At 40.8% G+C, this 20,441-nt stretch overlaps 1 long non-coding RNA gene across 2 annotated transcripts; it reads left to right on the forward strand.

Moving 5' to 3' along the window:
- Positions 1-151: 151 nt before the first annotated feature.
- Positions 152-13,786, forward strand: LOC106730302. Of its 2 annotated transcripts, XR_004317816.1 has the most exons (4): positions 152-259; positions 702-789; positions 11,945-12,038; positions 12,613-13,786. It is a non-coding gene; the product is annotated as an uncharacterized LOC106730302 (long non-coding RNA). The 2 variants fall into 2 exon arrangements; XR_001366757.2 differs by lacking the exon at positions 11,945-12,038.
- Positions 13,787-20,441: the final 6,655 nt, after the last annotated feature.

Genomic DNA, 20,441 nt, shown 5'->3' on the forward strand with positions numbered 1-20,441 from the left:
ATTGGCCCCGAGCTTCAGCAACCTGCCGCCTGATTGGTCCGCGAGCCGGGGGCGGGGCTCTGGACCGCGGCGGGGAGAAGCCGGAATTAAGTTACTTAGGGAGAGCCCCGCCCCCTGAAGGAAGGGCGGAGTCTTAGGGAACCCCGCCCAGCGTTCCGGAGCGCTTGCCCAGTTCCGTTCTGCTGCTGCGGGGTATGAGGCGCCTCTGTGAACGAACCTGGTTGGAGACTTCCCAGGAGCGCTGATGTCAGCCAGGGCGGTATGCTGTTGTCTTTCGATGATACTCATAGCCTGTGCGTGTGGTCCTCATGTATATGAATTACCTGCATCCACAGGTGCCCTGCAACAGAATCACTACCCCGTCACCCACCCCACACCCGCGCTTCGGTCTTGGGCAGGGCCAGGGAATCTGAATTTTTAACAGAGACCAACAGTGGTTCTGCTGCAGGGTTCTGCGGACCGCGCTTCAAGAAGAGGCTGGACTGGGTTTTAATAATGACTTCAAACATGTCAGACTGCAAGGCAAGCCCTTCTGGCTAAGTGAATATAGACCTTAGAAATATCGTAAGTCTATCCTGGCCCTACCACCTACTCATTGTCACTGGTAGCATTATGTGGAATGCTACCACATAAAGGGTTGTAGGGAGGTTAAATGACTTGCTCTACCTGCAATACCTATCACATAAACATCAAAAAACTAGTCTTTCAGCTGATACTGGCAAAATGGCGAGAGGTATGCTAGGATCCGGCTGGCAAAAGGAGCGCCCCAATCTGGAGAACAAGTTTCGGGTGAGTTTTCAGGCTCCCTATGTTACCTGGCAAATGAAGTATCCGTTTCTTTTTCTGTAGCTAGAAATAGCATAACCTGTGTCTCATCTACTTCCCTGTTGGCAGACTTCTATTTATACAAGCAACGTAGTAACAAGAGCACCAGCAGTTTCTTTGGCATAAGCTATGCTTGTCCCCCTCCCCAATCTTTTCCATGCTTATTATAATTCCTACTGATAGATAACAAATTTATACCTGATTCAAAAACCTGTTTTTTAATTGAATTGCCATGTGGTGGTGCCCCCTTACACTGTAATTGTTTCTGATTCACTACCCCTGTACACTCCTGTACTTGGGTCCATATTTCTCTTCTCTGTCCCTTTGAGGGACAGATTTTCATAGAAAACTGTTGGGTAAGCCATCTCCATTCTTCTGTGAAGCTATATCGAGAAAGAGAACAAAAGTTTCTGGATGTCATGAATTTAGAAAGGATTCTTTTTCCAAGATTCCTAGAGAGAGAGTGAAAGAGAGAGAGAGAGACTGGGAGGAGAGAGAAGGAGACTAAAGGCCCCAGAAACCCATGAAAATTGAAATTACTAGCTTGAGCCCTGCATAATTATTTATTCATTCAACAAATATTTATCTAACAGTTATCATATTCAAAGCATTTTATTGGTGCTAGGAATAGAGTGGTGAACAAAACAGACACACTTTGCTCTCATGGAACTTAGTCTAATAGGAGAAAACAGACATCTCATTAACAACAACAAAAACTCCACACAAATGAATAAATAATTATGAATTTTGCTTGAAGTGAGGAGAAATCAGGAAATGCCTGTGTGATAAAGCGCATTTAAGTTGAGACCTGAAGGATGAGCATATAAAGAACTCACTTTATCTAATAAACATACATATAATGCTTTCTATATTCTGGGCAGTGTACAAATTAACTCATTTAATTTTCAGATTATCTCTGTGATGTGGACTCTACTTCCATCTTGATTTTATAGATATGAAAACTGAAACCCAGAGAGGTTAAGTGGCTTGCCTAGGCACACACAGCTAATAAGAGCAAAACTGGTATTCACACTGAGGCAGTCTGGGCTCCAGAGTCCTTGTTCTTATCACTCAGTATGTTCTGTGGGATTAGCATGGCTGTTATGGGTTGAATGGTGTCCTCCAAAAAAAAGGTTCAAGTCCTAAACACTAGTACCTGTGAATGTGACCTTATTTGGAAATGGGGTCTTTGCAAATATAATCAAGTTAAAATGAGGTCATATTGAATTAAGGTGGGCCCTAATCCAGTAACTAGTGTCCTTATAAGAGAGGGAAATTTAGACACAGAAGGAGATACAGCAGAAAGGGGTCAGAGATTGGAGTGATATGACTATAAGCTATGGCTTGCCAGCAACCAACAAAAGGCAAAGGAAAGATCTTCCTCTAGAGCTTTCAGAGAGAGCATGGCCCAGCTGACACTTTGTTTTTGGATTTTTGGCCTCTAGAACTTGTAGTAATTTATCATGGCATCCCTCAGAAGCCAATACAATGGCCAAGGCCTTGAGGTAAGAAAACACTTACTGTATCTGGATAATGAATACAAGCTAGGAATCTTAGTGAAGGAGGGGCAGAGTGACATGGGATGAGGCTGCAGATGGAGGTGAGGCTCTGACTATGTTAAGGGTTTGAGATTTTATTTAGAGTCCAATGGGATATTTTTTGATGTCCATTAGAGAGATGAAAACAATTTGGAATGGAAGGGTGGCAAGGGAGGTGGACAGAAAATGACAAGTTTGAGATATATTTTGGAGGTAGAATTGATGGGACTTGATGGATTGTATTTGAGATGAAGGAGAGACGTGTCAAGAAGTCTCCAGTTTCAGGTTTGTGACTCGAGCAACTTGGTGAATGGCAGCATCATTTACTAAGAAAGAGAACACTGGATGAGAACAGGTTTTAAAAGGAGAAGATCAAAAGTTCAATTTAAATATGCTTTTTAGAATGCCTGGAGATACCCAAGTGACTGTCTACTAGGCCATTGGACAAACATTTCTAGAACTCAGAAAAGAGATCAGGACCCAGATCAGTCCAGGAGGCTTTGTATATAGGTATTGTGGAGGAGTTCAAAAATGGCTCCAGTTATTCATCTCTCCCTGTATCAGTGTCCTTTGCCATGCTTTCTCATTAATGGCAGATGGGATGTTAACAAGCCTGATGGAGGCAGAGGCTTTAAGGATGCTTGTTGTTTGGCTTGGCCTGCTTTTGCCCTGTTACCATCATGAGAACATGCCTCAACTAGCCTGATGGAAGATGACAGTGTAGTAGACCTGAGTTGCCTGATCATCCTGCTGGGGCCATCCTAGATCAGCCTACAGCCACCTGACACCCAGAAAGGTAGATAAGTCTGTTAGCGGATGGAGAGTCCCCTAAATTAGAAAGCCCACCAAAGTGGTCTTTGCCCTGGCTGTGCAAGAATCCATGCAACAGAGGCATAGGGACAAAGTGAACGGCCACTTTATTGCTCAGAAGGGAAAATGGAAGGAAAGTACTCAAGCAGGGAGAAGGAAAGAAAGGTGTTCTAGTGGGAAGGGAAGCCCTCAAGCGGGGAGCCATCAGCCAAGATGGCTGGTAGAGACAGCTCCTGCCCAGGTAGGGCTGAGGGATCTTTTGTTAGAAGGCTCAGCCATCATTATCTTCACTCTGGTCGTTGTGTTAATTATTTTCTGCTATAGGCTTCTTCCTCCCTCAGAGCTCAGCCTTGAAACAAAAAGCAATTAGCAGAAACTTCAGCTGGAACAAAGCAAGAGATACTGGAGCGTGTCCTTGGATTTTAAGGAGCCAGCTGTGGAGAAGAGGAATGTCCTCCCTTTTCATCAGCTGGGTACTTCCTTTCCCTTGTTAATCGGCAGGGGTCAGTAAGCCTGCCTAACCACCTGCGTCAGCTCCCCACTGAGAGACTTCATATCAAGAGTCTTCTTGGGAAGAATGCATGGAGGTCTCTCCCTTCTGTGGCTTCTTCCTGCTGTACCAGAGTAGAAGTCTCTATCTACTCTAAATCTCGGTAATCTGTTCCTGGGATAGGCTTTCATCTGTGTAGCAGCAGAATCTTATTTTGAAACTACTGGAGACAATTTGAAATGAAGTGGAAAAGTACTTGAATTAAAAATGGCCCAAGAAGCCAGGATAATTATGGCAGGGCCTAAGGAGGGCAATAGCCAAGGCAAGACGCTGGACATTTGCCGGCCGAGTTCTTCATTCCCTTTTTCTGATGCTTTCAGCCTGTTCTAATAGACTTCTGATCTCTACCTGGCCTGATTGGTTGTAATCCCCTGTGTGGCCAGGTTTAGGGCAGGCAAGGGAGAAAGACATGGATTTAAATGCTGTATGGCCTTGAGAATTCAATATTCCAGGTAGAGAGTGCTGGAAATCTTCCCACCACAGGGTAAGATTGGGAGGGGTTGAGATTCCTGACAAGTAACACTTGTTGGAATTTCCAGTTTTCTTAGGAACCAGGAGGCCATGGTATGATTTTTTGGGTCATCCAGAGCAGAACAGGGGTACTCTATTCTAACCAGTTTTTGTTTCTTCTCTGCATCTGCCTCCTGAGACTTAGGTAAGAGAGAGTAATTGGTTTCTAGTCGAGGGAGGGGCAGGGGTATGATCCTGGGGGCAACAGCCTTGGTAACAAAAAGGAAAGTTGCTTTAACCCCCCCAAAAATCTCCAAAGATTCTCTTCAGCCCTGGAAGTTCTCAAAGGAATGGAGGAGTAATCTCAGTTAATCGTTGAGATAGGTGGTGAGAGTCGTCACCATCCCCCAGTCCCTGCAGGCTTGTCCTAATCAACTGCTTGAGCCTGCTCTTGTAAGACTTAGGGAAGCCTGGGAGACTTCAGATTCTCCACAGACAAGAAGTGTTGGGAGGGGGGCACAGGGTCCTACTCCCTTTCAAGTCCAGTAAAAGATGGTAGGACCACCCAGCCAACCTGCGTAGTCACAAGCTAAATAAAGTTGATTGCTTAAAGCCATTGTGCTTTGGGGTGGTTTGTTACATAGATTTATTGCGATAATAAATAACTGTTAAGATGCAATTGAAAGTTCAGGAACTAGATGAGACACCCAGGGGAGACAGAGTAAAGTGAGTAGAGAAGAAGGTTCAGAACTGAACCCTGGAGTCCTCTAATGTTCAGAGGTTGGGTAGCAATGGAGGAGCCAGCAAATGAGCCTGAGAAGGAGGGGCTGGAGAAATGGGAGGGAAACAGGAGAGTCTTCAGTAAAATGCTAGTGAAGTGACTGTAAGTTTAGCAATATGGATGCCTTTCCATGGGCCCTAAATTCTAAACCTCTGCTCCGGTATCTGTTTTCTTTAAATCCCCACTGTTTTGGGTTAAGCCATTGCTAAAGTTGGGCTGTTTCTCTAGTTGCCTGTCTTCGTTTCTTCTTTCTATGATTCGCTCTTCACACTGCTGATAAATCATCTTCTTAAAAGTTGGATCACATCACTTCTTCCTCAGAACCTTCTGTGGTATTGCATGGTATTCAAAGCTCTCCTAAATTCAGAAGGCCTATGCTAGAGTTTTCAGATTTACCATGTACTAAGTGTACAACTTTGGGGAAGCTTTGTATCCTTTATAAGCCTCATCTCTTTAAAGCTGAGAAAATAAACTACCAAATCTAAATTTAAGTCTAAATCTGACCCTGAACCTATGTCTGTCTGTCTGTCTGTCTATCAAAATCTATTCCCTTCTTCCATAGTAAAATCACTGAAGCTGGGCACATGGCTGCCTAGTTAGACCACATTTCCCAGGCTACCTTGCAGGAAAGTGAGGTGATGGAATATGAGTGGAAGCGAAATGTACCGATTCCTGGGATTTAAGACATTAGTTATACTTTCCCTAAGCCTTCTCCTTCCCCACTGTGCTGGGCTGAATGATCATGTGGAGTGGCATTCTGTGAATTCTGTAATATAAGAAAACAAACCAATTGTTCTTTTTTTCTCCTTTAAGTCACTTTTTTGGGGGGCAATCTGTTATAGCCATCACTTCAGCTAATATAATAGCTAGATCTATGCAGATGGACATATGAATTTGTTGGGAAGCAATGTATGTGAAAGCACTTTGCAAATTTTTACAAGTACCCTGGGTTCAGGTTCATAAGATCTGATGTTTAACCTTCTCTGAGATGAAGGCAAGAAGCTAAGATGACTCTAGGTATCTGTTGGGAGAATCTCTGGGTTATTATTGGTGGAAAGAGCTGGAACCCACATTATTTTTGCTATGCCTGGGTTAGGGGACTTATTTGAAACCTATTTATTTTCAGGACATCTTTGACTCATCTGAAAATCCTCCTGTCTCCTCACCCTGTTATTTGTTTAGCTAGGACTAAAAGGGAGCATTCCTCCACCTGGAAATCTTGAATGGCTCCTTGTCCTAGGGTGGCAACTGTAGTCTGGTCTATTACTTTTATTTCACGGAGGAGTAAATTAGATCCAGAGAGAACTGTGTTTGCTTTCTTTCGAGTTGTGAATAGAAGGAATAGAAGTGGAGATGGGGAGAGATTCCAAGATTAGAGCCCTTTCCAGGGCTGTATCTGGGTGAGGCTGCTGTGATGTGCCCTAAAGCCTTGATACATTACAGCTGACCCCATGGATGTTTTTCCATGAGACTGCTGGACTCACAGGTTTTCCCTGCCTTCTTTTTCATCTACCTACCGCTCAATTTAAATGCACCTGCCTTTGTCACAGCCTCTCAGGCTGGACTTTGTTTCTCCAAATTACAAGTGGCTGACGTAGTAATTTAACCTCCACAGATGAGAGAGGTACGAGCCTCCAGGGAGCTCTATTCTCTGTGAACTATGACTACTGGCCTTCTGGAAACAATGCTCCGGTTTTTCTAAATCAGAAAAATGACTTGGTGGTGGAATCTGAGTTTCAGCAGGAAGGTGTGCAGAGAACATGGTAGATTACTTTGGGACCAGTAGCTCACAATGCATGTTCCCACACAGAACTTCTCTAGCTGGGCTACACGTTGTCTCTACATCCCTCCATACACTGAGAGTCAAAAAGATGGATTCACTGAACACATTTAACTGAGGGAGAACAGAGGGAGAAAGACTGTGTAAGGCAAAGACAGGGGTGGGGGTGGGGGTGTGCCCATCGTGGGCACAGTTGTCTGCAGACGAGGTATCCTGGCAGCGCTATGCAGGGGTGGGTATTTGTAGTGCAATAAGGGCTTGTTCAGAATATTTTGATTCCCTGGAATCCACAGTTGCATTTTGCAACACAGCATTCCCTGGTCCTTTTATGGCAGAAGGGAGTTCATTTCCTAGCCCTCATCATCGGCCGTCTGTTCTTCCTAATTATAAAAGACATGCCCTTGAACCTCTCCGTTAGCATCCTCTAGCTATATAAAAGCTGCCTTGGCCTTAGCATTTCTTTCTCTTGATAAAACAATGTATGCCTTGCTGTGAGAGGCAGATTAATTAGTTTTTCAGAGAACAGTATTACTGAATCCCACTGACGTTTTGAGTACCATACAGATGTTGTATTCTTGGGTTGTTAGGGCTTCTAAGGGTAGGTTTGCAGATGAGGGTAATTCAGCTCAGTGATGAGAATCTATGCAATTCTAAATTACGACTGTTTCCTTCTTCCCTACGTCTCTCCTGCCTTCCTTCCTTTTTTCCCTCCCTCTTTATTTATTTGTTTTTTAATGGAGGGAAGAGAAGAGAAGTTAGATCCAGCATTTCAAAACAAATTTGAGCCCTGTTGTGGTAGACTTTGTTTCATCTCCTTGATGGTACCCTTTGAATAGACATTTTTTGTTCCAGCTGGTGTGTGAGGGTCATGTTACCCCCTATCTGTGATTATGATCCAAAGTTCAATTGTAAATTTATTGTTTAGAAATTGAAATGCATTTTTCTACCGAAAAATGAAGATGTTGTAGCTCCAAGGTCAGCTCCATTATGAGTCCATAGTAAGGCTGAAATGTTCACAAGCAAAAAAAAAAAAAAAAAAAAAAGAAAGCAATACTGTTGCCATGCTGGTAGATTTAATAAAGAGAAGAAATAACACTGAATAAGAAAGATTTTATTGTGTGTTTATACCAAATGCTGATAAAAAAGATAATGGATGATACGGTGGGAGTGAGAATGCACTGTTATTCAGAGGAGGCTACATGAAAATGTATTGAGTGTCTAGGGAATTGATGGGGGATGGCAGGAGAGGAGATGCCATGGCAGGATTAGTGTCAAGCAGATCTGTGTTTTCTGCTCTAAGATACTACCTGAGGCTGCCATGCTCCTAGCCTTTGTAAGCATCTTTGCCTATCAATCTCGCACAAGATGCTTTGTGAGTTGAAATACTAGTCTCACTATATACAGCTTGTGTATATGTCTTAATATGTCTCTCATTTCAGAATCTGTGGGAGGACAAGTAAAAGGAAACAAGGCTTCCCAGATCATAGGTTACATCATATAGCTTATTATTTGGAGTCTATCTTACCTGTGGTGTTAATCTCCACTATATAGCCCCCTTCCCTCCCATCTTTTGGGTCCCTTAGATCCCCTAGTCTGCATCAAAATCACCTGAATGGATTATTAAAACACAGGTTGCTAAGCTCCGCTCTCAGATTTTCTGATTAAGTAGTCTAGGGTTGGGGCCCAAGAATTTGCATTTCAAACAGGTTTCCAGGTGGTACTGGTGCTGCTGGTCTTGGGGCCACATTCTGTCCTTGATCAGTCCGGTCTGACCCCTGGTTGTGAGCACTGTATTCTCTGGCTGTAAGCTTCTGCCTTCTCCACTCTGTCACAGACAGTTCTCTGGCTTTGCCCTAGGCACTCCAGGTTCATATCTGGTCCTCTGGAGGCTGAAGTCCATTTCCTTCCTAAGCCCCAAAGATACTTTTCCAGAGTGAAGACCGTGGAGCTTTGTTCTGACAACTGTCCACCCTGGAAAGCTCTGTGGCTCTGGGTCTTGGAAGTCTCTTTCTCTCTTCATCCCAGCTCCCCCTGCTCTTTCCAGTTGCCTGCAGCAGGTCCCGCCCCCAGCAGATCCCCCCCCCCCCCATGCTGAAGCTCAGCGTCTTACCTCCTCTTCTAAGCAGCACCAGGTCTTAGCTCATCCTCTTCATGGCGAGTGTATGATCCTGAAAGCCAGTTTGTGTCACACCTTTTCCTTCTAGTAGCTTTTAGGAGACCTCTGTTCCCTGACTCAAAGCTGCCGTAATTGAAGTTGTGAGGTGGCTCCCGGGAACGGAGTTCCACAGCTTTGGCTCCCAGATAAGTTCAGGTATCTCCCAAGTCCTATCTCATCACTCCCATGTTGATCTTTCTCTCAGGGAAATGGTTTTTCAGAATTTCAGTTTCAAGCCCACCCCAGCCTTGGAGTGAAGCCCAGATCGCTATAATATTCTTTTGTTTGGCCCCCACCAACTTCACAACAAAGCCTTAATCTTAACTGGTTTCTGTGAATCATAGGAGCTAGCTCACATACAGTCACAAAGAGCATCCTCTCAGGTACCACGAAGGGCTTGCTGATTTCTTCCTTTCTTGCTCTGGATTTTTCCCACAGCCCCCAACCTCCATCCTCACATGACCCACTGCTGACACCTCAGATTCCCCCAGAGACACTGCTGGTGCCCAACGAAACTTCACCTTCCACGCCCAGAGCTCTCCAGGGCTCTGCTCTCTCGGTCCCCTGCCAAAGGCACTGCTGCTGGCTGTCCTGCTCCGTCAGGGGTGAGACCACCCAAGTCAAAGATGCTGATGTCTCTGCGGGACCTTGGCCCCTATTGCTGGCAGCGTTGCTAGTGTCCTGCCTGTTGATGCAGACATTGGTGGTGGCACTGATGTGATAAAGACTTCATGGCACAATAGATTTCCTGCTAAACTGGGAAGGATTCCTTTATGTCTTCTGTCTTATGCTTTTTACCTGGGTTCTAACACAGTGCTTCTTGGAGTTGCCAGAGACTGGAGAGAATTTAGTGAAGGAGCCTTTGGCAGAGATGGCTAGCTGCCTCCCAGAATTCTGTTATGTAGAATTAATGCCAGGAAGTAGTTGTGCAGGCGTTTAAAAACCTTTCCAAGGCCCTCACTCCACCTTTGCATTCACTGGAGTTACGGAACTAGTTCCCTGCAATGTGAACAGACCTGATGTGTATCATTTCCAGGCCAAGGAGTTTAAGAAGTAGGTGTGCCTCCTATCTGTGCTTTCTTCCCCCTCCCACTGGCTCTAAGACCTCAGGGAATGTCAGAATATAGGATGGAAGGAACCAGGACATGCACCTTGGACTCTTCTATAAGTGAGAAATACATTTTCTGTATACTTTAAAGTGATTAAAACAGTAAATTGCATGTTATGTATAGTTTACCACAATTAAAGGAATGCATTTCTATTGTGATAAGTTACTGATAATTTGAGACTTATTTGTACAGCAGCTAACATTACCCTAATTAATTCTCAGCTCCCTAAATCTGTTCTATTTTAGGCTCCATTTCCCAGAACCCTGATGCAAGTCACTCACAGAGTGCAGTAGGAGAAACACTCCAAACGCCTCCTCTCTTTTCACTCTGGCCCTTTGTCCTTGGCAAGTCTATCTGTGCCAGGACTCCCTTCGCACTCCTTTAAAGACTTTTCTAGAAGCAGACTCTTGTTATTATAGAATGGTTGTTAAACTCACAGACCCCAGGGACAATTTGCCTGGGTTTGAACCCAAGCTCTTCCCTTACTAGCTGTGTGACCTTGGGCAAGTTACTTAACCTCTGTGTGTCTCAGTTGTCTAAGGTGCAAAATGGGGCAATGGCATCACTTACCTTCAAACGTTCTTGTGAGGATTCTATGAGTCCAGAGAGGTAGAATACACATACTTGACTGGAGTACATATTCCTGCTAAATTTTAACTCTGCTACTATTGCTAATGTACCTCACAGCCCCTCCAATCAGACTCCCACATGTGTGAATCTCAGGTAAATAAGTTTGAGCCAAGCTTCTTCCTACAAAATAGTAAAAGGCCATATTAATAACAGATCACTCAGGGAGAGAGGACAGATCTTTGCATTTTGGGGTACTCAACCCAAAAAGTACTTGAGTACTTTTTATGTATCAAACTATGTGTTAGGCCATTTCACATATATTTTTCTATTAGTTGTTACAAAATTCTGTATAATTAAACCATGAGACAAGAAGAATACATTCACAATAAAAATTTGGTTTGATAGTATGTGGGGAATTGTGATGCAATATTAACTGTTATTACATATTACAACACTGTATTGAATATTTATCTCTAAAGTACAAAATTAGTTTTTAGAATGTTATTTATTCTTTAGGATTTTTTTAATAGGAAAAAAGAAGAGAGATAAAACCAAATCAATCAAAGATTATTTATATTTTAGAAACACACTTAAGAAAAACAACATTTAAAAAATGAGATTTTGTGGGGAGTGGTGGAGTGTATGCCTGGTTTCAATTCCCAGGTCCTCCATTAAGAAAAAGAAATCAATAACAAAAAAAAAGTAAAAAAAAAAAAAGATTTTGCAATCCTCCTCATTTTTATCGAACATACGTAAGATATATAATCCTAGTATCACATAAAGCAAGCTCTATCATATACCTTTAATATATGTATATATGTATGATTCTGTTCATATAAAAAACGGAAAGTTTTTTTCCAAAGTTTTGGATTCATAGAATTTTATTTTTAAAAAGCATTTTGTTGTGGTTATTATTCAACCTACATAAATCATTATTTTCTCAAGATTAGTGGACATGTATTTGAAGACTATTCTAATAAAAATTCAAAAGTTACTGATTTGTTTTTCTGACACTGAACACTTACAAAATTCTTGAAAAAATGCTAAGAACATGCTTTTCTATGAAATCAAAATTTAAATTCAAAACTGCAAAATACCATGGTAGCTCTGTCTAGACTATAGTTCAGATACATAAAATTACAGTTGAAGATGTTGAAAGAAACACGTACAGTATAAAAGTATTAATTTTACCATCAGACTAAATGAGAGGATGAAGTTGATATGAATTCCTACGTCGTCACATAGGTTACCAAGCACTTTTTAAAAAGCTTTAACAACTGTTAATTAATTTATGGTCAGTGAATATATAAATAAGCTTGTCTTTGATCTATATGGAAGAATTTTTACCTTTTACTTATTCATTTATTCATTTTTAGGCAAAAGAGATTTGAAGAAAACAATGGAAGTATTATCCAACACTATCATTTAGGAATTACTTTTCAGAGAAAGCAAACTTTGTCAGTGTTTCTAGTTAAGTATCTTTCACCCTTCTAATAATAAAACTCTAATCACAAGTGACTATGAAAACTATAAATTTTCTGTTCTACGCTTTGGCAAATAAAATTTTGTAGAGGTTTCTCTTCTACAAGTGGCAAGATAAAAATAAGACTCTTTTTTTAAAAAAGAGTAAATTAAAAGAGGTTTCAATTTATCATTTTACTGTTTTTAGTGTGTGTTTCTCCTCTTCCTCCTCGGTTTCCTGTCTCAGCCTATAAACTCCCAAGTCTTCTTCAATGCCTGTTCCAAATACTGTGCCCCTAAAAGTCTGTTTTTGTTTTGTATCATTTCTTGTGATCCCTTTAGCCTGTGCACTTTGTGTACTCAGCGTGTATTGCATGCTGTTGTAAATTGCTAAATCCTCTGGGACGGGGTTTGTGCCTTCCTCATGTTTGTGCCACGTGTGGGACCAAGCACAGACCTTACCTGCAGTGAGCCCTAAGAAACATTTGCTGAATTAAAATGCTCAATACTTATGGTTTTCCCCTCCTCTATAAAATGATTTGTGTTTGCTCTTGATGCAAACCTCTCCCCTCATATTATGTAGGCCTGCAAAGTCCTCCGGAGCCAAGTTCAGCCTGAGGCGTGACTCAGCAATGGCGTCCCTTCCCTGGTAGCTTCTACGGAATGGAAGGAAGTTTGTCCCAGCCACACCAGGTGGCAGTGTGACCCACGCCTGCCTCGCCACCAAGGCAAGTGTGTGAGGAAAAACAATGCAGTGATTCTACGAAGAAAACATTTGAAAATGATATCCCATAAAAGGGTTAAATGAACTCAATTTTCTGTATTTAATCAGAGATTCCAAGATTTGCATGATTTATAGGACAGCCGCTGACAGGAAAAAGTGAAAAAAAAAAGTCATTATTTGCACTGTCAACATGTATACAGAGAGAAATAAATATGTATCGTGGCAGACAAGAGGAAATCTTTGCATTATATAAAGGAATAGAAGTAATCATATTGAAAGTGAATGTTATTATACTATTTTGTAAATATGAGAATAGCTGTAAAAGGCACAATTATTCTTCAGAATTCAGATGCTCAGACTACCCTACCTATCAAAAACTGAGATTATTCTGATTCTCAAGAAACAATATTTTTGAAGTTATAAAATGGTTGCGTTTTGGTGCAGGTGAATGATTTCTGCAAAATATTTTCCATGCACATTTATACCATTATTGTGTTAAAGTTAGGATTACAGCTGAAGTCCCTCTGAATTTGGGATATGGTAAAATAAGGGGTAACTGCATTATTCTGGTATCAGTGTAGTAGGGAAGAACAGATCTGACTCCATATCAGATCTGTTCCTTTGTCTCTAACCCTGTGCTCTGTTTTTGGTGCTTAGTCATGCTGGCTCTGCACCTTTTCTAAAAGAATGTTGCCGATAGCCTGAAATATATAGGATAGCCCATTCTCAAGGTTCTGATCTTTAAGGGTATAACACTTTCCCATTCATATAAAAATTAAAAAATTGCAGAATAGAAAATAACTTTTGTCTTATTGGAGGGTTGCAGGAATGCCATGACCTGACCTATGTGGACAGCTGCAAGAGCAAAGGATTCTGACACCAAGAAGCTTGCAACAACCAACCAAACCTCCTCCCCTTTTTAGTATAAAAAGAGCTTAAATTCTAACTTGGGGAAGATGGGTCTCTAGGACATTTGTTCTCCATCTTCTTGGTTGGCTGGCTTTCCAAATAAAGTCATTATTCCTAGCCCCAACACCTCGTCTCCTGATTTATTGGCCTGTCATGCAGCAAGCAGAATGAGTTTGGACTTGGTAACATCAGTATCATAGTCCTCCAAGAAGTAGCACACTCTGCAATACTTGGTAGGTATCATCACTTCTGCAGTCAGTTGGTTTTTTGAATATTGTTGCAACTGTGAAATAGAGGAAGTGGAAGTGCACATTAACAGAAAGAAATCTCTCTTTTAGGGGTTATTGTGGACATTTTTCATTTAGGGCATTTCTGGTTGCCCAGCACTGTCTGAACATTCTTCTAGTATTTGGAAAATGTCCTGTCTTATGAGTTCCACTTCCCCAGGCTGAAGCGAAAAACTAGCTTTCCCAGGTCCCACAGGTGTGTATGGCCTGAACTCCACCAATCGGATGCACTTGAATGTGACTTTGTTTCAGCAGCAAGCAATGGGAGAAAGGAGGCTTGTAGAACTTCTCGTCTGGCAAACACGGCAACAGTAGCGTTGGGTTCTTTGGGAGCATCACTATCAGTTTCTGGCATCCATTCCTGAGTGTTACCAGCATGAGCTGGGCAGCATCTGTGCAGGTCATGGTGGAGGTGCCAACTGGTGGCAGCAGGAGTGTTGAACTATAGTGGCTCCTGCAGAGTAATTGGACATTGTTCCTGACTGCTTAGCATCCAAGCCTGGTTCTCAAACCTTCTTGGAGCTTCTGTGAGCTCCCTACTAGCCTTTAATTAATTATTTTCCCACTTAAGACAGCCAAGGTAGATTCTGTTGTTTGCCACTTAAAACCCTGATAGAAACAAGGAATAAGAGGACATACTCTTTTTTTTTTTCTAGACGTAAATTTTAGAATAACTTGTAAAAACTTTATCATGTTACCAATCAAGGGAAAATTTTATATGAAAGGAAGAAAGAAAGAATATAATATAATTGTAATCTGGAACTGATTGAAGATCCAATAAATGAGATAAAGCAACCACAACTGAGTTTTTAAAAAGTCATTTTAATATTTATATTTATAAGTAAAATAATTTTTGTAAATAAGGAAGAAATAATTTTAATATTTACAACTAGGGATTTAAATGTTCATACTAAGAAACACTTACATTTGGTATCAAAGGGTAATTTAGCAAAGTACCAGTCTTTTAGAAAAGCAGAATAGACTTGTTTTTGTTCGACCAGTACCCCACTTCCCTTGTAATTACAGAATCCCTCTTTATCATGGGGAACCCTTGGCATGGGACTATCCATGAGAAGGTAAGAAATAATTGTCGAGATAAGTGGGGCAGAGGATTAACTAGGGCAATGCTGGTAACACTATCAACCACTATAGTGGTCATGAATTCCAAATGAGGCTAGTCGTCCTACTTGGGTCATTTTTCTCCAACCACATCCAGCTGATTAGGCATGGGTGTGGAGTAGGCAGAGTAATTTAGTCTGGGATACTGTTTAGCCAGTTGAAGTGCAGGGCAAGAAAGGTGAGGGATGTAAGGGAGTGATTCTAACGATAGACCATGGGATCTTAGTGGGATAAGGAATAAAAGAAGGACAGGAGTTAGTGAGGGAGAGTGAAAAGATGGAGAGCCCACTGGGGTCACAGCACTGGTAATATACAGAGTGAGTGGGAGAGGAAGAAAGTGAGGGTCAGAATGGAATTATCAGCATTGAGATTAAAACAATTTTTTTGTGTGTGAAAAGGATATCGTTTATCACTTTTCAATAATATTCTTTCTTTTAATGAAAAAGTTAATGTATAATTTATAATAAAATTCACATATTTCAATGATATGAGTTGATGACTTGACAAATATATACACCTATGTAATTGCAATCAAAATCAAAATATAGAACATTGCCGTCTTCCCAAAGTTCACTTGTGCCACTTTATAGTCAGTCTGTCTGCAATGGACTGAATGTTTGACACCAGCTCTCCAAATCCCTATGTTGGAATCCTAACTTCCAATGTGATGGTGTTAGGGGGTGGGGTCTTGGGGAGGTAATCAGGTCATTAAGATGGAGCCCTCATGAATGGCATTAGGGCACTTACAAAAAGAGTCCAGAGAGCTAGCTAGCCCACCTCCCACCATGTGAGACACAGCAAGAAGACAGCCATCCATGAAGCAGGAGGCAAGCTCTCACCAGACACTGAATCTGCTGGCACTTTGAACTTGGACTTCCCAGTCTCCAGAACTGTGAGAAATGAATGTTTGCTGTTTAAGCCATCCTAGCTTATGGTACTTCTGGTGTAGCAGCCCCAGTGGACTAAACACTCCCCCTATCCTCACTTTAATAAAACACTGGTGTCATTTTTTAAAACTGCTGTGAGTTTTAACTTACTCTAGAATTTCATATAAGTGGAATCATTTAGTATGCACTCTTTTTATGCCTGGCCACTTTTACCTAGTGTAATGTTTGTGAAATTCATCCATGTTATTGTGTTTATCAATGATTTATTCCTTTTTGTTGCTGAGTGTTATTCCATTGTATAAATATACAATAACTTGTTGATCTATTCACCTATGGGTAGGCATTTGGATTGTTTTTAGTTTGGGCTGTTACTAATGTTTATATACAAGTCTTTTTATAGGCATATGTTTTCATTCTCTTAGGTAAATACCTCAGACTAGTTACAGCTATGTATTATCTGATTTTACATATTGTTGGATATGATTTGCTAATTTTTTATTTAGAATTTTCATGTCTGTATTCACAGGGGCCAAGGGAAGTCACAATAACCATCAGAGAGGGAAGAATTTAGTCCTTTGTTGGAAAGTTGAGGCGAAACTAACCCTTTGGCTCTTTCCCCTGGGTTGGAGCCATCACAGCAGCAGTCCCTTGATCCTAAACAATGGCAAATGGAACCAGAACACATGGGAGCCAGATGGCATCATCTACTACCACAGCAGGGCAGGCATAAGAAGTGAATATGGGGCCATGGCAATGAAGAATAATGCAGAAATTCAGAGGCCACAACACTCCATCCTTCTAACTAGGTAAACGTGCCCTACATGTCTTCCAGTCTTTGTGTTTTTTGGGCCACATGTACCCATATTCTTAGGCAACCAGCTCTTAAGTTGATGGTCTTCTGATGGCAACACAAAGAGCCCCCAAAGGGACGTCGTGTATTTGGGGGGACTAACAGTAGAATTTAGAATGTCATTATGAGGCAGACTGTTTTCAGGTGTAGCAGTGCAAGCACTAAACCACTATATCCCAAGGTGGGTCCAGAGAGGAGCACAATCACCCTGGATCCATGGACTTACAGCTATTGACACCCGGGTCAAATGTCCCCTTGCTTATGTGTGAAATGTCTCCGGAGTGTTATTGCTTTAAAGACTGTCAGGTTCCCAAAAAGTAACAATTGTTTATTCCATAGCAAACAGTTCTATTTGCAAGTTAAGATGTACAAGTAATTTACTGGAACCTCTCTTTCCTGCATACTTCTTAAATACTTGACTGAATCTCTGCTGTGTACTGAGGCAATCAGTAGATTTTTAAGAAAGTAATCAAGATTCCAAAATGTCTCATCACAAAATTAGGAATTATGTAAAGATAACTGAAGTAAAAGACAAAGAACACATTGTTCTCTTGACTCATTTCAGTTCTCCCCTGGCAATAAATTTTCATGAGCTGCTTGGACTATTAAGGTAAATTGATATTTTAAGGTTATGATTATTTGTGACAGGTGTACAATATTTGTAAGCCTTTGTTTGTATATTTATATTTATACTGATTATGAGCAACTGTGAGTAAAATACCTTCTTTTATTTTTAATTACTTTTTAAAATTGAAGTATAGTCAGTTTACAATGTTGTCAATTCCTGGTGTACAGCATAATGTTTCAGTCATACATATACATATATATTCATTTTCATTACAGGTTACTACAAGATATTGAATATAGTTCACTGTGCTATTTGCCATAAACTTGTTGTTTATCTATTTTATATATAGTAGTTAGCATCTGAAAATCTTGAGCACCCAATTTATCCCTTCCAACCCCCTCTCCCTGCTGGTAACCATGTTTGTTTCCTATGTCTGTGAGTCTGCTTCTGTTTTGTAAGTAATTTCATTTGTATCTTTTTTTAGATTCCAAATATAAGTGATAATCATATTTTTTCTTTCTCTTTCTGGTGTACTTCACTTAGAATGATGATCTCCAGGTCTATCTGTGTTGCAGCAAATGGCATTATTTTATTCTTTTTTATGGCTGAGTAGTGTTCCATTATATATATATAATATTGGAGTGCATGTATCTTTTCAAATTAGAGTTCCTTGTGGATATATGTGCAGGGGTGAGATTGCTGGATCATATGGTAAGTCTGTTTTTAGTTTTTTAAGGAATCTTCATACTGTTTTCCATAATGGCTGGACCAAACTACATTCCCACCAATGTGTAAGTGGGTTCCTTTTTCTCCACACTGTCTCCAGCATATATGATTTGTGGACTTTTTAATGATGGCATTCTGACAGGTGTGAGGCAATAGCTTATTGTAGTTCTGATTTGTATTTCTCTGATAATTAGCAGTACTGAGCATTTTTTCACATGCCTATTGGCCACTTGTAGAATATCTTCTGTTTTAAAATGGCTCATTTAGTACAGTACTTCCCAAACATTACTTAAATGAATACTTACGTATATGAAATACAAGTGCTATATTGATTTGCTTTTAAAATATTAATTGAGGTGAAGAAATTAAAAATGAAGGTATAGGATCTTAGGGCACAATATAAATAGCTTAGATGACTTTGGCAGGAGAAAGATCTATTAGACTAAGTTTTCTAAACACTTAAAGCTAACTTCTTCAAGAGCTGCCTTTTTTCTTTTAATCAATTAGGTAATATTCTTTCAGAATGTAATGCATGGAGGGGCGGGGCAAGATAGGGATAGGGGATTAAGAAGCACAAACTCTATATGCAAAATAAGTAAGCTACAGGAATATGTTTTACAGCACAGGGGATGTAGCCAATATTTTACATTTATTTTAAATGGTGTAAAATCTATAAAAATATTGAATCACTATGTTGTACTCCTGAAACTAACATAATATTATAAATCAACTATACTTCAATAAAAAAAAGTAATGTTTGATTTCCTGCCATCTTAGCAGAACATACAGAATATAATCTATGTGTCCTATAGGGAATAAGCATGCATGTCAATTCACCAAGGGGTGTTGCCCTTGGGGTTGATTGAAGTTCATGGACACAAAGGAGGTCAAGGGATGGAGCAGCATAGCAGTTTGGGGCTGTACAGTCAAGGGCGAGTCTACCTCCTCTCTCCTTCCCATCTCCTCCCTCCCACACCCATTTGTGTCTCACCTATTCATTTCAACTCAGGAAGATTGAGTGTTGATACAAGGAACCAGATAACCTTGGTTATTCTCTCACTAACTTCATTTTATATTCTATTACATTTTGGTTTTGAAGAGTGGCCCAAGGGGGACTCTAAATGCTTTCATGTGGGAGTAAAGTGCTTATATTCGTAGGCCTTCTTCTCTCATTTTTGTTCCTATAAGTCTCCCCGTTTATTAAAGTTAGCAAAAGAGTGACTGCTGGATATGAAGCACATTGCTGGACTAAGGTCTATGTATTTCACAAACTTTCAGTTCTAAGATGAATAAGTTCTGGGGATCTCATGTACAATGTGGTGACTATAGTTAATAATACTGTGTTATATACTTGAAATTTGATGAGTGCATAGATCTTGTGTTCTCACCACATACACACAGATGGCAACTGAGGTGATGGATATGGGTAACTAACTTGATTGTGGTAATCATTTCACAAAATATACAAATATTAAATCATCATGTTGTACATCTTAAATATATACAACTCTTATTTCTCAATTATACTTCAAAAAAGATTGGGAGGGATCTTCTGTGTACTTCAAAGTGTAGGAAAAGCATGGTTGGCACACTCAAGACATAGCTTTGTTATTCTTTTCTGTTTGTCCCTTTTCTTAAAACAGATCCTCAAAGATTCAAATGAAAGTACAGTCAGCCCTCTGTATTCACAGGATCTGCATCCTCAGATTCAACTAAGCTTGGGTCAGAAATGTTTGAAAAAATACTCCAGAAAGTTCCGAAAAGCAAAACTTAAATCTGCTCCAGGCTGACAACTATATTTATGTAGCATTTACAACGTATTAGGTATTATAAGTAATTGAAAGATGATTTAAAATACACAGGAGGGTGTGAATGGGTTATATGCAAATATGTTATTTTTGTATAAAGGACTTGAGCATCAGCAGATTTTGGTGTCCGCAGGGGTCCTGGAACCCATCCCCTCCCGTTCCGAGGGAGGACTGTAGTTTATTTGGTAGATGAAGGCAGGGCAATGAGGGCTTCAGATAAGGAAGTGAAGGCAGCCAAAAAGCGTGTATTAATCAGGCCAGAACCCCGCCCCCACCCCCGTCCTGGTCAGCTGAGCTCGAGTCCACTGCTTGCTGGCCCACAGCAGAGCCACACCTGTAGAGTCCCCACCATCCGAGTGTCAGTGGTGAAGTTGATGGAGTGTAGGCATTTCCCCACTTTCCATTTGCTTGCATGGGGCATTGTGTGCTTGGGTGGCCAGAGAAAGCCCTCAGGTAAAGAATCATAGGTTCTGGTAAGGTGGAAGTAAGGCATGTTAAAAGAGAAAGGGAAGCATATAAAAGTTTTTAAGAGTT

The sequence above is a fragment of the Camelus ferus genome, chromosome 3 (genome assembly GCF_009834535.1).
Source record: "Camelus ferus isolate YT-003-E chromosome 3, BCGSAC_Cfer_1.0, whole genome shotgun sequence".
NCBI lineage: Eukaryota > Metazoa > Chordata > Mammalia > Artiodactyla > Camelidae > Camelus > Camelus ferus.